This window comes from Anopheles funestus, chromosome X (assembly GCF_943734845.2).
Source record: "Anopheles funestus chromosome X, idAnoFuneDA-416_04, whole genome shotgun sequence".
In the NCBI taxonomy this organism is placed as follows: Eukaryota; Metazoa; Arthropoda; class Insecta; order Diptera; family Culicidae; genus Anopheles; species Anopheles funestus.
The window spans coordinates 5,513,033-5,530,791 of NC_064597.1; the positions used below are offsets into that span (position 1 = coordinate 5,513,033).

At 42.0% G+C, this 17,759-nt stretch overlaps 1 protein-coding gene across 1 annotated transcript in view; it reads right to left on the bottom strand.

Annotated features, from left to right (window-relative positions):
• The window catches only part of LOC125773304 (uncharacterized protein DDB_G0283357), an 85,998-nt gene that overhangs the window by 15,503 nt on the left and 52,736 nt on the right, over positions 1-17,759 (bottom strand). The window lies entirely within an intron of this gene.

The window sequence follows — 17,759 nt, forward strand, 5'->3', positions numbered from 1 at the left end:
CAACATTTACCAGTAGTAATGAAATGAATGCAAATCGATGAAAAGTGTAATCGCTTTGAAAAGAAAATACTAACGCAGCATTATAATGTTGTCGGTTTATGATTCCTCGCCCCCGTCTCCCCTTTCCCTTCCCACCCATTCACCCTAACAACCGATGTAACATCAACCAGACTCATTGTGGTGTGGTAGGTTTTGTGAAAATTGTCCACAATTCACTGACAACAAGGAGAAAAGCAGAAACCAAAATAGCTCAGTGCCACCGCGTACCCTCGTCAGACGCCAGCATCAACGCCAGGTATATGTATGATGGTGATGCTCCACCGCCTGGGGCGTTTATCCCGGCAGGGGACATTCCAAGGAGTGTCAGGCAAGTTTTCGAGCGAAATGTATTATTCATGGTGCATTCATCCTTGGCAGAATGCTGCCCGGTTCTGCTGTCCTTTGCATCGGTTTCGAATATTGCGTCGCCTGCGAGCAGGTTTCGCTTTACGATCCAGGTCAACCAAGATTCCGGTCCACCGCTTGTGATGCGTTCCGTTTAACCTAATGGTAAACCGCACTGACAAGGGTATTATGCTTTACACGTTCCCAGCGCGAATATTCGCAGTCTCGTTCTTCTTGGAGCGCAGCGGTTTTCGAAATCAATTCACGTGTCGCCGGTGTTTTTTGATGGTTTTTTTTAATAGCATTGTTCGAGGAAATTACATCTTGTGGTCGCTTGTGGGACGTTTTGAGTGTTGTTCTTTAAACTTAAGAGATTTGGGACGAGCGTATGGGAATAGTAGCAGCATTTAAACTAGCTCCAACTCTCCAACATGGGAGGTTTGATTATTTTAATTGATTTTTAAAGAGTTGATTGAGTTGCAAAAATTGAGTTCAATAAAATGGAATAGTAATGAAGAAATGCTTAGATATTTTTTATTTTTATTAGACGTCTTCTCATACCCAAGTTCCTTTCCATAGAATAAAGGAGTAAATAAATACTAAACGTTCTCTGGTTCTTGTTTTCTCGATTACATCACGTCCGCACTTGAAGATAGTTTGAAGGAAAGAGAGCTCAACTATAGGACTTTCACCATCTTCAATTACTGCAGATACCTCTTGTTTGCTTCATACTTCCAACATCACTTCAAGCAGCATTTCTGGGGATTTCTAGCAATAATTAACACACTGCTACACTGAGAACAAGTGAAACAATTACTCTAGAGATGAGAATTACAACTCTTTTAGGTGAGTCAACTCAGAGTCAATGAGTCGTTATTAGGAGTGAGCTCGTTTAACGACTCGTTTCGGAGTCATACAAAAACCCGGCATAAACGTATAAGTCATTGATAAGGCTATATAATACTTTTATATTTTTTCATTTTTTTATAATTTCTTATTCTTTTTTTGTTTAAAACATTATTTGAGTGAAAAGAATCTTATTGCAACCAATTGGCATAAAAAAAATGAATTTAATTTTTTTTGTAAAATTTCTCAAAAAAAACGTAAGGGGTAAGCCTTATGAAATTTTCGAGTTGAAATTTTTTTGAAATTTTTTTTTTCGATTTTTTATTCTTTTTTTAGTTTAAAGCATTATTTGAGTGAAAAGAAACATATTGCAACAAATTCCCATTAAAATATATCACATTTTTCAATTTTGCTAAATTGTTCAAAAACAGGGTAAGGAACTTGGTTCCCTGAATAACTTCTGGCACAGACATCTGACGGTATGGCCGTCCAAGAAGAAAATGTAGCCATTGATGCCATCTATCGACCACAAGTTAAAGATTGGCGATCCGTTGGAAACCGACCGAGTTATAGGCAAAAGTTGGTGCGAAAATGAGAAAAATTTTACATTTTCTCAAACAGGGTAAGGAACTTGGTTCCTCGAATAACTTCTGGCACAGACATCTGAGGGCATGGCCATCCAAGAAGAAAATGTAGCCATTGTTGTCATCTATCGACCACAGGTTAAAGATTGGCGATCCGTTGGATACCGACCGAGTTATAGGCAAAATTTGGTGCAAAAATGACCCTTAGTAAATTTTCATTTTTTTGATTTTTTTGATTTTTTCATTATTTTTCACTCTTTTTTTTATTTCAAGCATTATTTGAGTGAAAAGAAACTCATTGCAACCAATTGGGATTAAAATAAAACAATTTTATTTTTTTTGCAAAATTTCTCAAAAAAAACGTAAGGGGTAAGCCTTATGAAATTTTCGAGTTGAAATTTTTTTGAAATTTTTTTTTTCGATTTTTTATTCTTTTTTTAGTTTAAAGCATTATTTGAGTGAAAAGAAACATATTGCAACAAATTCCCATTAAAATATATCACATTTTTCAATTGTGCTAAATTGTTCAAAAACAGGGTAAGGAACTTGGTTCCCTGAATAACTTCTGGCACAGACATCTGACGGTATGGCCGTCCAAGAAGAAAATGTAGCCATTGGTGCCATCTATCGACCACAAGTTAAAGATTGGCGATCCGTTGGATACCGACCGAGTTATAGGCAAAAGTTGGTGCAAAAATGAGAAAAAATTTACATTTTCTCAAACAGGGTAAGGAACTTGGTTCCTCGAATAACTTCTGGCACAGACATCTTAGGGCATGGCCGTCCAAGAAGAAAATGTAGCCATTGATGCCATCTATCGACCATAGGTTAAAGATTGGCGATCCGTTGGATACCGACCGAGTTATAGGCAAAAGTTTGTGGAAAAAAGAGCTTTACGAAATTTTCAATTTTTTTTAATTTTGTTTTGTTAATATTTTTATTCTTTTTTATTTAAAGCATTATTGGAGTGAAAAGAAACTCATTTCAATCAATTGGCAATAAAATAAAGCAATTTATAAAATTTTGCAAAAACTCTTCGTGGTGAGTGAACGAAATTCGTTCAATACAACGTTCCAACTCACTATCTCACTCTTACTCACTTTGCACAACTCTAAATTAATCTAGACTACCGATTCTGAAGTGCTAAAAGAGTCCTAAAGAAATATTGAAGTCCAAGCGTAATAAATGTAAGCTCAGTGTATTCTTAGGTCGTTTTACCGTCAAACGATTAATAACGAACATCGTCCTGACGATGCTTTCTTCAAGAAATTTTCTTTGAATTGTGCGCGCGCGTTCTTCAATCAATAGCTGTGCACACACTAGATGAATCGATGAGAGCTGAGATGGTGCTAAATCTTTTACCATCCGTTACCTCCCCACCTAACTGGTGCTAATTGAGAATAATGAGCATTATATTATAAAGTGGCGGATCGAAGTAATATCCGTGCCGAAAGCGCGTTGCGAAGCAAAAACGAATCGCTAAAGGATGAGCACCAATGATGAGCAGTGCGCTGTAAGGGTAGATGCCTTTGTGATATCGCGATAAACTTCAGGAGAAGATGATTATGTAGGGCGTAATGAAGTACCAGGCCATTTTTTACTCATCTATTGCCGGTTAGTGTGCCACCAAGGCAAAGCGTGCGATTTTGGTCATCCCGGATTGTGGTGCGAAACGTTTACAGAAAGGACCCGATTCACCGGAATCAATGGCAATCGATTATTTCAGCTGCTAGAGTACGGTGGGAAAGGCTGGACCGTGATTGTAGGGAAGCGTATGTTCGGAAGTCGTTTCACCCTTTATGCCTGTTAAGTATGTTGACTTCGGAGACAGTTTTTGGCTTTATGCTGACGCACACAGGAATGGCCAACCCATCTTGGTAGTAACTTTTTTTTGCCCCGACAAACGACCCCGTCCAGCTGAATAGCTCACTAGCGGACTAGCGACAGTCGACCAGATATTGCCGGTGTGCGATAAATAATTTTCGGGGTATAAGGGCAGGGAAGATGTTGAACGATGAAGCGATGACGGGCGATGAGAACTCGCTTACTACAAATGGTAACAAATCAGCGATCGCATCAGTGAAATCGTGCCATAATCCGTAGGCAATGCCCGTAGGGTAGACGGTAGACGATGGTCACACTGTTATATTGCACCCCCAAGAAAGATGGCGATACGGATGGTGGGAATAAACCAAAAAAAAAGAAAGAAATAGAAATAAACCAGCGATAATGGTCTCGATCGAGGTTCGGGAGGGTTGATGGATGCGGGAGGGGATACTGGAAAGATGCGGAGATGCAGAGATGATGCGCGTGCTGTGTGAAGAACCAAAAGATAAAGGCAAAGGCGTTGGCGTAAGCATCCAAACTGGGGTTGGGCATCACTGCCTACAGCCGCTGGTGCTCTTGGGGGTTTTCCTTTCGGTCACCTCCGAAAAACGAAAGCTAACTGCTTTAAGAGCAGGAGGATGGTTTAAAAAATGAAAAAACACAGAAAGGAAAAATAATAATTTCAAAGTGTAGCACGACTTAGAGCAGGGATTTTCCGAAACGTTAGCGATTGTAAAATCCCGGTCGATACATTCGATTCACGTTTAGCAGATGAGCGCATCCACTCCTCAAGGGCATGGTCGAATTTCTATCGATGATGGAGGGGTCACCAGCTGGACGTGTGGGCTTTGTACCAAACTCCCTCCCCAAAAAAATTGGACAACGGAAGCGGAAGATGGTAAAGACATTCATCACTTTTATGGCTCCCAATAGCGTCAAAGATAAGCCGGGTTAAGCTACACGGCGATGCTTTACCCAAACTGTGTTTTTCGCTTGGTGAAATGTGAACACGCTTAATATAGTAGTAGGTTGGAGGATTTTCATGGACGTCCCAGGGTTTTTAGCTGTGTGCGATTCATCAAAGAAATTGTCTACTTTTAATCAAAAACTTGGCTAATGCACCTTTTTTTGGGTGGAATTGTATTATAGCGGCGTCAGTGAAGGTACTGTGCTGGAATTCTTGTAATTTAAAATCTCAAGTCTCAAAGCTCAAGGTTTTGAGGATGCATGAGGATACTTCATTTTATTTATTTTGAAGAACGAAATTAAATCATAAACTTCAAGTGGATAAAGTTTATAATATGAGTTTCAGGTAGGGAGGCATATACATGTATGTAGCAAGCCGTGAAGTAGCATAAACAAACCAATTAACTGCCGTTGAACGTTTCGGCACTTTTGGGCCGAAAGATTCTTGGAGCACACACACACGGGTGGGAGGTTGTACAACATCCCCAACTACTCACCGGCATCGATAGCCACAAGTCACCGCCGTCTCGGTACCCGTAATTGATTGACAAACGCCTAATGGAGTGAGAGAGAGAGAGCGAGAGAGGATTAACTTCACTGTGCAAGGCTTTCCCTAATTCCGGTCGGTCGGTCGGCAAATAGCCGGGCCGCCACATCGAGATCGAGCAATCATAAACAGGGCCCGGGACCGGCTGGACTGTGTGTAGCGCGACCAAAGTGAGAGATTAATGCTAATGAAATTGATAGCGCTCGTTTTTCGCCTGATGGCCGCATCATGCTGTGGTTTGTTTGGTTTGGTCGAAGGGAAATGTTAACTCCGTGGCGGGAAACTTTTCTTTCCCCACTGCCCACGGGATGGTCGAGCCTTTCATCGATATTGCTGGGAGTAAATAGAATATACACGCTTCTTTCCACCCATATACCGAGGTGGTTATGATCGAGTTGTGAGAGACCTGTTTAAGCATAATTGTTTCTTTTTTTTCGTTGTCTGGTTACTGCACGGGATATTTTGCTAAAACCCCTTCAAAGTTTTAGGGAAAACTAATTTAATAACCTGCTAACCCAACGGTAGACGCTCGCTGCAAAACTTGTTCCTTTGCTACGATAAATGAGTTAACGAATGAAAGTAATCAGCATCAGCGCACGGTACCATGCAGGGAAAATTGTGTGTGAGACAACATTTTCCAGCAGGAAAAAAAAGTAACACAGCACCTACTGCAGGAAACCGTCAAGCAATGTGTGTTCCGGTGAACGATGATGTGTTGGATTTTGTGTGTGTTTTTTTTTCGTTACCAACATTTTTCGTTTGGTACGAAAAGCACGCAGTTTATTTCTTTCGACAATATCTCAATGCCTCTTGTCGTCGTGAGCACAATTTTGCTCACTCACCTAAATGCTGGCCCTTTTTTTGTTGCTTTACTGGCTACCAAAACCTAGCCTCCCCCTCTCCATTCGCCATTTTGCCTCCAGCGTTCAATCGCGTCCTTGCGACGAAGCATTAGAATGTGAAACCATCACCCAATGGAATGTTACGACTGGTGTTTGGAAAGGCATACGGGGCAAGGTGTGCGGGTCGGAAACGTTTTCGTCGTTCTTAGACATCGCGCGAAGTTATTGCATGTTCGGTTGCCTCCCCTTGTTCCCCACACCGATTCATCCCCCCCTCCCCTCCCTAGTCAAAGATTTGATGCTGCGGTAGCTAGGAATATGCTGCTGCTGTGTCTGTCAAACCGGGGAAGATTAAAGCAAAAAAGTTATTCCGGCCGAAGTTTGAGCTTAGGATTAGTTATAGATTTTTTTTTGTCACGACTGCTTCTTTTACCATAAGCTTGCTTAATAAACTTTACCGAATGCAATTTCATATAGCTGATAATGGAAAACATTGGAAGAAGAGAAGGAGTCGGAGTAGTGAGGGAAAGAGGGAAACGATTTTTGTGGACTTTTATTTTAGTCGATTATATTTTGCTACTCGATTCATCATAATCGCACTCATTCGGGAATTGGGGAAGGCTGGCTGTCCTTTGTCACACGATAACTAATCGGTTGGGATTGTACTTTTCCAGCATTTTTAGAAATGGTTTGCTATTATTATAAGTTGTTTGAATTTGATTGCCATTTCTCCATTTCTTTTTTTACCAGTAAATAGAACAGATTTGTATTCTTGGCTTTGCAGAGAAGAATATGTTTATAAACTAAATATTAAGATTCATGTGTATTTGCGTAGAAGATGTTGTTTTAAGTATTTTAGTTACTTTTGATTGGTTTGCTGCTAAACATCGCTCTGGAAGATGTCATGCGAAGCGAGGGGTTTAACATCCTGGGCAAGATTTTCACTCGTTCTCTCCAATTTCTCGGCTTCGCAGATGACATCATCGAACGGACATCTGCGGCGGTGAGCGAGAATTGGATTGAGGATCAATGCGACGAAGACAAAGTAACTGCTTTCAGGAGACTCTGAACGTGATAGAGTCCGACTCGGAAGCAGAGTATCAGTTGACGGCGACGTTCTCGAGGAGGTAGAGTAGTTCTGATACCTTGGTATGATCGTAACTTCGGACAACAAAACAAGGAGCGACATCCAAAGGCGAATTCTTCAGTAAAATCGTGCCTACTACGAGCTCCACAAACTCCTGCGATCCAGAAGACTTCAGCAACATACGATATGCAAGATATATCGCAAACTGATACGTCCAGTAATTCTCTCCGAATACGAGTTCTGGATTATTCTACGAGTCCTGGAGGACGCCAGTGCATTCACCCGAACTCAGACGCCGGACTCAGACCTCAGACCCCACCAAGAAGGAGCTCGTAAGTGACCCGTTCTTCAAGAGATTGAAAGGAGGAGCACAACGAGCTCGTTGGCTGGATTAGGTGGAGTCGAACCTGTCGGAGATCGGATGCAGCTGTGGATGGAGGACAACATCCTTAGACAGAGATTCCTGGAAACGGATTGACGACCTGGCCATGTCTTCGCGACGTGCTTGACCATGAGCAGGCCAAGCAGAAGAAGAAGATGGATTCGGCAAGTTATTTTTGAGGTTAGGGCATGAGTTAAGGCTTATGTAGAGGCTACTCAGCATTAGGCTACTTCAGAACTCCTCTCCGCGAGTAAGTAAGTAAGTATAAATATTTAAACTAACATCTTTTGAGGATATACAACGTTAACTATTTTACAGTTATATTCTTGTAAGTAAAATTATTTTCAACTGTGTTTTGCAACTGTTATTTCTTCCTTTTTAATTTCAAAGCTTAAATCAAAACTGCTCTCACTACTGACACAACACGTATTGTTATTACGAGCAACTATTCGAATTAGCGGCCATAATTGCATTCGCGCAGCATATCGTTGTGTTTCCAAGGTTTTACGACCATCTGGGCAGAGGCAATTGTACGGATAATGGTTCAGGGAGGTTATAAAAATGTACAAGACGCACTTGTGTGCAGACATCGGTTAGAGTGGTTAGCAATGGAAATCGGGACGTTCATGGTACGTTCATGGACGATAGATGCCACAGAGTACAAGGCGGTAAAGGCATGACACGATTTATACCCAACTAATAAACATACTGAACATGGAGATCAGAGAGATGTGAAACTGTGATGATGAGCTTTCGTTACAAGCCATACGGGCACATTTGCCGTTTACAGTGTTGTCTTCAAACATTTCTTTGATTTGTTTTTTTTTTAATAACAATATTTCCTGTCAGCTGTCAAACAACACAGCCGTAACAAGCGTAATTGGGTAAGTTTCGGTTTTCATCAAATATTGCTTGCATTGTTACAAGTGTTGACCTTTGTGCATTGTTTCAGGCACGTTTGAAAGAAATGGAAGTGATGATTTTGCCCTTGAAATAATGGAATTTCGCGTTCAAAGGTGCCTTTGCACTCACATGCCTAGGATAACGCTTACACAGAGAAAAACCACCACGTGGTAGTACCATGTTCAACTCCCCGGCACGTGCTCAACAGTGATTGTGCCACGGCTGCTAGCATCCACTCCTTCGCACCGGTCGGACGTACAGAACATCGAATTCAGTTTCGCACCCAGTGCCAACCACTTCCATCCGGCCACGGATGCCACGGCCGGTCTCGTAGGGGTCGTAAAAAATAATGAATGATGTGTACCGCACCGGGTGACGCTTTCCGCTAGCGCTGGTACTAGAAGCAGAAGTACTATAAAATTAGTTCCACGTCATCGTCAGATGTAAAGCAACGACCGCTGTGCTAGCTGCTCGCACAGCACCAATGCACAAGAATGCGAATCTTTCCTATTAAAATACCGTCGAAAGCTGTGCGAAGTCGTACACAATCGGTGAGGATGGTTAAAATTAGGTTGCCGGGCCGGGCTGTCCTTGCTTGGTGGTGTGCTGCGATGGTTGGGTCTGCCAGAAGAGGCCCATTTTCGAGCATACTACGTACCAATTGTGCTGCTCCTTGGAGAAAAATGGCTACACACGAGCCACTGGAGACCATCGATCGGTAGGGGAGAGAAAGAAAGAGTGAAGGAGAAGGCATCCTTTCCTTGCTCTCTGCATGATTTACACCCACTGGTCCGAGACGTTTTGGTACCGGTACCCGTGTAGCTACCCCTCAACCCTTCGATACCACCGATACCTTCGCAACCATAATTTTATTTCTATGAATAATTTTAATTTTCCAAACCACATATTACAGCACGGCCCTAACTTCGTAGAGATGGGATGAAAATGAAGGTACCAACGTCTTCCTTGGAAAAGTGAGTAAAGGAGGGCAAAGAATAGAGTGAAATTTGCCCACAAAATAGCTGTTCGTATTGCATTCGGTGTCCGGTTTGCTTGTCGTCATTTGCATAAACGAGACTCCCCCCCAAAAAAAACTCACCCTTCTATCTATTCTTGGGGAATGACAGGATGAAGTAGAGGAGTGCAGTGAAAGGAGAGAAGAAACAGGGAGGTTGTGTTGGGTAGGCTTTTTGTATACCGTCGCTTCAGTTTTACCAGGAAATTCCAACCACTGCACGTATTCACCGGAAGGAAGCACTGCTAATACCCGGTTACAGTCAAGGTGAGTAGAGTTACAGGTGGAGATGCTAAATTTGGAAAACTTTTGACTTTGAGCTTGCGAGGTGCAGGTGAGCAAAGAATGGTGGTTGGTTCGGTTGTTTGACGCTCTGCCATCTGCCGGCCTTTGACCAAGGTTTCGAATGAATGGACGGAACCTGGAATGGGAGTTGCGTTTCGTATCCCTTTCCGGAGCAGTTGCAATGTTTGAAACTATTGCTACTACGGCCGAACCGAAAGCACTCTGATAATCCGCTTTCTCAATTGAGTCCACTCATACACCTTCAACCGGGACAACAATGGACAACGTAATGAACGGATCTTGTGGGCCGAAAATAGCTTTGCCAGCCAAACCGAGAAAGGATCAACCAAACCATTGAGATCTGGCCCCGCAAAATACTGAAAGATATAAGCTGGCGAACGGTTGCCAAAACATGGTGCACGTAATCCATTAGTTCAAGGTAACCTGCACGAATCACCCATCCTTACGTCAAGAGCACGAAACCAGCCAGCTTCTCAGTATCAGCTCCTTTTTTTTCGGATCAAGGTACCATGCGGACCGGTACCAACTTTACGGTACATCGATATCTGCCTGCTTTTTCCTGGTCATTTTCCTTTCCATTGCATTTTATCTGTAGCATGTCGAAAACGTGGCCCTTATCACACGACACCAGGTTGGAGAGCACTGCGCTACCACAAGGGGTGCGAAGCAAAGTTTGCTCTGGACGTCATTAACCTTTTGTAACGCATGTGTCTGTATGGGGAGCACCTTCGAATAGCCAAACCAGTGCCGTATACCGATTGCCGGAGGACCAATCAAGCACCAATTTATTTAGCTACTGTACGGGACGCTTCTGCTCCTGCTCGTGGGAAAATTAATTCTCTCGATTACACATTGCCTTCAGCACACCTTTTGCTGTAAAGCCGAGTACTTGTGCAGTGTCTTAACGAACAAATTATGTGCTTGAACCCTTTTGCACCGATGACTCGGTGTTAATTTATGACCCAAAAGTATGTACCTAAACATACTGCAATATTTCACACGATTGCTGTGTGTTACTCATTTTTCTGTGTACTTTGGTAGTTATCCAAAACAAGAGGAAGTTTTATACACGGATTGTTCCGTGTTGTGTTTTGCCCACAGGAACTTCAAGGTTGCTTGAAATCAGAATCGTTTTCTAATAATTGTGTAGCATTTGACAAGATAAAAATAAAAACTGAAACATTTTTATCTTGGTGTATTAAACTAAGAAAACTTTAAAGTGTCAAGTATTCTTTGCAAACTTTAAATTATTGTAAGTGAAACTTTGACTACTTGGACTCCTCAGGACATCGAGTACACCAAAATTGCTCTTATACAGATTGTATTTTTGAGTCGATTTTTATCTAAACCTTGGTTAATATATTCGTTATACGAAGTATGGCATTTCTAACCGTAAAGCTCAGTATCATCGAAAGATTTTCAAATAAATATTCATATTGGAATTCTGTGAGGCCGATGTGAGGTATTTGAGGACCTTTGGCAGAAGCCAAATCTCCGTAGTTTTAGTCTTCTGTTTGTCATTATTATGTTATTGAAGGAAGCAAGTCTTGTATTAGATGACTTAGACTGGCCTGAGACCTCAGTGTTATTCAAACACGCGACGAAACATTTTGGAATTTATCAAAGCCATGTAGACGAATACTTTTTGTGCATATAAACAACTGAATTTTGAGCTTTGGGAATGTTTTTAATTGTTTTTGGAACTATTTTATTGCTTTTTAATGAACAATTAGTATGTTTGGTTTGCCCTACTGACAAACCTCATCGTTAATTTTATTGTTCCTTGTCAATAAAGGCTATAAATCGCCTTTATGAAGCAGACGAATACTTTTTGCGTTCACTGTATAGCAGTCGGTATAGTTAAGAACTCATAATCTGGATTATAGCTCAGATTATGTTGCCGCAATTCATAATTATAATTATAGTAGAACGTCTATTATCCGAGGATCTGCGTTCCGACATCGTGCCGGGTAATCGATATCCACGGATAACCGTGCCTTTGTAGATTTATACATAAAATATTTGAGAATACTTTAGTTTAAATCTATTATTTCCATTAAATAATTTCGACCTAGTTTAACACATAACTGGTAACTTTCAAACGTTGCTACAGAAGACTTAATTTGACTCGAAGTTATCAAAAAAATGGTTTTAACAGCCTGATGTTCCATACAAAAGTTGTAAGACCTTCCGCCCGCCGGTTTAACAACCTTGGGATAATCGAATCGAACACATTGCTACCGTATTAATAACTTGTAAATTTCCAAAAAAATATAATTTTATTCCACCATTTGCTCGCAACTACCCACACTGTGCCACGTTGTAGGCTAAAAATGTTCCTGCCTTTCCGCAACAAAATCAATAAAGGGAAAAGGTGCATAAGGAAAATTCTTCATATCGGAGCGTCTCGAGCTACAATGTAACGCACGTTACGATACAAAAGCAAACCGTTCTTTGATATGCTTCATCTTCGAAAGAAATAAAATTTGTTCGAGGAATATTGCTCGTTCTCGTTGCTCTGTTCTACCTTCAGTGCAACATCGTGCAAAAGTTTTGCCAGGTTCGTGGTGCAGACCATTAAAAAGCTTTTGAAGTAGTGTTGCCATGCTGTGCCACATTTTTGGTTTCGTAGAATAAGCTTGGCACGTATTTTCTATGTGCACACGATGCTGTTGGCATGGGTAGCATTGGGTAGAAAATGTATGTTAATGAACATTGTTAAACTTTCATTCTAATATAAAAACTTTACCCACAGCAAGATGAAATAATATTGGCATAATTTGGTGTCTATTCGATAGCAGCATGAAACCAGAATAGCCACACAAAAAAAGGAAAAAGGTGAGATATTTTCGCTTAGATATGCTTTTAATGTTCTGCACTAAATGTCGAATTATAATGATAGACTCGTAGGAAATTTTATGATTGTTTCCTCCAACAAGTCTCTAGGAATTTCAAGGTTTTTGAGAATCGTCCTAATGTACATGGTGGGAAAGGTATGATTGCTCATTGCCTCGTGTCGGCGACTGTCATTTGCAATGTTCGCACAAAGTTGTAGCAATAAAAGCAGACATGAACTCAATTAATCTATTCACAAGTTTGCACTGTTCCGCAAGCAGTTGGAATTGTCTAAGCTGTCCTTAGATTGACAGCGGCGCTACACGTGGACGTGTTGTTTGTGGCCGGTAACGGATGACTTACTGCGGCTTCCTGGTTTTGCAAAGGAAAGACGAAGAGAAAGAAAACAACTAGCTGATGTCTCCTCGTTTCCGGTCCGTTTCCGTTTCGGTGCAACAAATTTGACACATTAACGACGCCGTGCCCGCACTCCAGGGAAATCCTTGGAGGCGGCGGTTGGCGACGAATGGCGCGTGAGGATTTAATATCCCGTGTCCCGTGTACCATGGCGGACCGCTGCAGCTTTTTTCCACCTCACCGCACACCTGATGCGAGCGATCAAAGCAAAGCGATCGAATGCCACAGACGATCCGCGGGAAATGGCGGAAAATGTGCAAAATACATCGCATTAAAATGCTGTCCATTCCACCGTTTTCAGGAGCAGCACACCGTAGCTTTCCATTTTATCGTCATCGTTATTAATGTACCGAACTCATCCTCCCTCGTCTCTTCTTTGCCTCTTTCCCTTCTTCCCCTCTCTCTCTCTCCTTCCCTCTTCCTCCTTCCCACCCCTGCGATTTTCACGTTTAGCTCTCGTCAGACATTTTCGGTGCTTGCCAAAGTAAGCCCGGCCTAAGTCTCAGCACAGCACAGAATCAATGGTTGTAATAATATTCATTAAAACTTCACCCTCCGCTGCAGTACGTGACTGTACAGTACTTGACCCTCCTTACTGGAGTGTGCTGGAGCTTTTATAATTTTATTTTTTTTATATCCCCCCCCCCCTGCCCCCAGGCCTTGCCGGTTCCAACTTTCCAACACCATCGTACGGTGTACCACGTACCGGCAAGTCACTTTGCAAATGGTCATTTATTAATTTCAGATGAATCAGAGCAAACCTCCGAGGAGCAGGTCCTATGGCCGAAACGGTGCTGTGTGTGTGTGTGCGTGTTTGCTGTGGAATGCTTCTCTGAAGAAGCTGGTGGGCGGTAAAGCACATTACGTCCATTTCCATATTCACCTTGGTACATCCGGCAGGGCGACGACCATCGACAGTATCGGACTTTTCCCGTCTGTGGAGGTGCTGGTTTAGAAGTTTTTTTTGTTGGATTTTTTTTTTTTTTGGGAGCCAAATATAATCGAGGAAGCAAGTGGAAGCTACTTGACATCTTTGGGAATATTTGATATAGCGCAAAAATGGCTCCAGGGGTTGGTTAGGCTGGGTGCTCCTTCAGGCGCATATTGTGTAACCTCGACCGTTTTGTGAGCTTCGTCCATTTATTCATTAGTTTTGTGGTACTTATTTGCTTCCAGCAGTAACTTACTTTGCAATTCACCATATTTGCCTAGGACTTGTGTCGACCCGTGCACAATGAGCTTAGATGTGCTTATTTGATTACAATTTCTATCGTTTCCGTAGCGCGGTTACTGTGCAGTCATTTTACTGGCAAGTAGAGCCCTGTTGAAAGGCCATGCAAGGAGTTGATGCAATGTTTTATGCTATTTCCAAAGTGTCTTAATTGAATGATTAAAATTAACAAATTTCAACATGATTTTTTATTTATGACGGTTTTGAACTGATGGTCAACTTCAAATGAACAACTTCAAATGGAAATCTTGATATCGAGAGAGAACTGATTGTGGTAAGCTTGTCAAGCAGATAAAACCGAAGAGAAGATTTTGATTTTATTATTTATTATGTCATATTGTGTGCCATTGTGTGGGTTACTCAATCTATTCTTAATATCTTGGAGAGAAGGAAGTTAGGATTGTGGTTTGATAGGAGGTTGGGATACTTATGAGAAATGAGTAAAAAAATATTGAGAAGCTATTAGGTCGAAAGATAGAGACAGACTGTTGCTTTTGCATTTACCAAAATGGTGCCAAAAAAATTGGTTTCGCCCAGTGGAAATATGGGATATATTATTTTTATTTTTATGGTAATCCTCAAGAAAACCATGCACGGAAAAAAGCTTTAGGTTTTTAGTATTCACTTTATGCACATATTGACCATTTTTATGCGCTAGCTCCATACGACAGGATTGGATATCAAATCCCATGCGTAAGGACTATCCAGCTGCTTGGTGAAAACAAGTCTAGTAAGTCAGAAATGGTCGGCATAACCTTTAAGCGGTCGGTAAGCCAAGGAGAGAGAAAGAGAGATAGGACCTTTTATGATACTATAGTGTGTAAAGAGTTTCAATTGAAGCGGCCTGGACCTTGGTCAAGAATTCAAGAAGTCAAGAATGCTTAGAAGTGTCTTCAGTGTGAAGAGCCCACGGCAAGTGACCTTTCGTATGGGTAACGTCGAGGTGACGTCAACCAGCAACATCCGGTTCTTGGGTGTCGAGCTGCACTACCATCTCAAGAGACTATCCTACGTTTAGGAGGAGTGGTGGCAGCTGTATCGTGCCTCATGCGAAATCACAACGGTCCCAAGACGATCTAGACGCGGCTATTGGCCGAGTCAGTGATGCGGCATGACGCACCCATCTGCGGAGGCGACACTCCGTATGAGATGTCTGCCCTATTCGCTGGACTCATTCCAATCTGCCACCTCGTCGGGGAAGACACCAGAGTGTACCAACGAATCCACGTGCCCAACTGGTTAGACGCGACAGGACGTCCAGACACGATTGATTGCTGGCAGGACGAATGGGATGCAGGCGCCTGATCACTATTAGAAGTCAACAACGCTTGAAGTTGACGCTCACAAGAAGTGTGCAAAAATATTGGTGAAAACAAAATTACTCTTCAAATAATTCCCGATAGCCAAACTAGTCAATTGCAACTGGATATTAGCATCACTATTTCATTCTGGTGAGATTTTCGACTAGTATTAGATCCTCGGTATATGAACCAATTGAAGAAGTTAGCGAGTACTACCGAAGTACACTGAAGGCCTGTTACTAGCGTCTTTTACTGATGCGAATGATCCAGTTCTGTTTTCCAAGATGTCCGGTCCCAGGTGATAAAATTCTTTGTCAAATCAGGAGTGACCTTAAATCTCAGTTCGAAGCTGGGTTCTATATAATCTCAGTACTCACATACTCCTCAAAGATAGGGACTTTGTCCAAAGCTGATGGAAACCTGTCAGATGTATTCGAGAGGAGTTTCTCAAAAGCTTTTTGACCGTTTGAGGGGTGTATGAGTGGAGCAGTTAAGGGCTTTTAGTAGGTAAGTAAGTAAGAATCATGAATCTTTCTCTCGGCGGAGTCTTCGAATTCGTATAACTCATCGATGAAGGTCCTAAGATTATCTAAACACAGCATTAGGGAAAGGTGAAGATGGGATTACGATGTCAACTTTTATCAGGAATCTGAAGACACCGGTTATGATGAATTGAATGCTTTGAATAGTTATACTGCTTTTGTCACCTGTTTGTCAGGATATAAAAATAAAGGAATTGTATTTGTTGAATGCAATATCGCGACTTCTTCAACACCGATGGAGTCTGTTTAAAGTTGCGTTTTTTTTAGAATATTAAATACTAACCAAGTTTGCAATAGCACCAACGCGTCTCTTCTCCTTCGAAAGGTACAATCAGTTTATGTCTACGAATCACAGCATACAGCAGAACTGTTACTCTTGCCGTTACCTTTACCAAAAAGCCGTACCATCCGTGTAATGCTAAAGCGCACATGGTTCTGAAAGCATTCGTGCATGGTGTTTTGCACTTTTTCATAGTTGTGAACTAGCCTGCCGGCGGGTAGAACCGTGTCAACCGCGTCGGATCGCCACGTGTGCCACCACCCGGCACAAAGCGTTCGCACTAGCGAAAGAAACAAAATCCGAACGATTTTTTACTCCATCCATTGAAGAAGTCTTTCGTGGAAAAGTTTGGTACCGTTTGCCGACCTAACTCCTTCCTCCATGATACGGTTTTATGCGATTTGCAATGGGGTAGGCTGTATTTTACCTTTTTTGCCAAACATTCCGCTTCAACAAAACCATCGGCGAAAAATCGGTGCACTTACTGGCGGAATGGTGAGCGAGCAAATAGAAAAAAGAGGTACAATTTTTGTAGCGGATTCCAAACCAAATTGTACTTTTGAGTGGTTGTAAATCCTGGTGCTCGTGAAACAGTCACTCAGCCCGTGCGATGGAATCTTCCTAACTCTACGGTAGGTTTACTCTAATGCAGTACGAAAATGTTGACTGTGCTACAATAAAATAGCCTATAAAAAGCGATTTAAAACCATCGTTTTTGATTTTCTGCTTATCGGAAACACCGTTACTGCATTCTGTAGGGATTACAACATGTGTCCAACAACTTAAAGGGGTTTTAGTGATAAGATTTGATTGCCGTCCGCAAGACGAAATCGGTCGTTGTGGGTCGGGAGGTGAGCAAAAATTGAACCACCCCAAAAATCCAATTCACAGACGCTCGATGCTCATCGGTATGCTGGTTTGTTTGATGTTGGCAGCTTTTTGCAAGACAGGTCGCCCTGTATCGTTGCGTCCTTATTTGCTTCACTTCACCAGCCTGACGACTCAATCAGGCACACATTTTGGACCGGGGGTTACGTACAGCGGGTGATCTTAACGTTCTTTGCTACGGTTCTGACATGTCTACCGGCAGTGTTTCGCCGTAGAAGAAATTTCCCCCAAAAAAAAAGCCGTATTCTCGCGTTTTGGGGAGTAAAGCTAAAATAAGCGACCATCCCTGTTTCTTCCTTTTGCACGCGTTTTATTTATTGCAGAGTAGCGTTTGGTTGGGTGGCTTATGTAGCGGGGGAAAAAACAATAAGCTTCTTGGCAATCGAAATACACACGCATCCTCACATACACAGACACATCAAAGAAAAAATACAATTCCTTTTGCAGCTTTTCCACCGGTTTTGGTCGGACGGCCGAGGCTTTTCAGTTTTCGCTGATTGGCTTCGTTAGAGATATACTACCCCCTACACCCCGGGTTGTGTGGTTTCTATTATTTCGGTTTCGGCTGGAATGTTT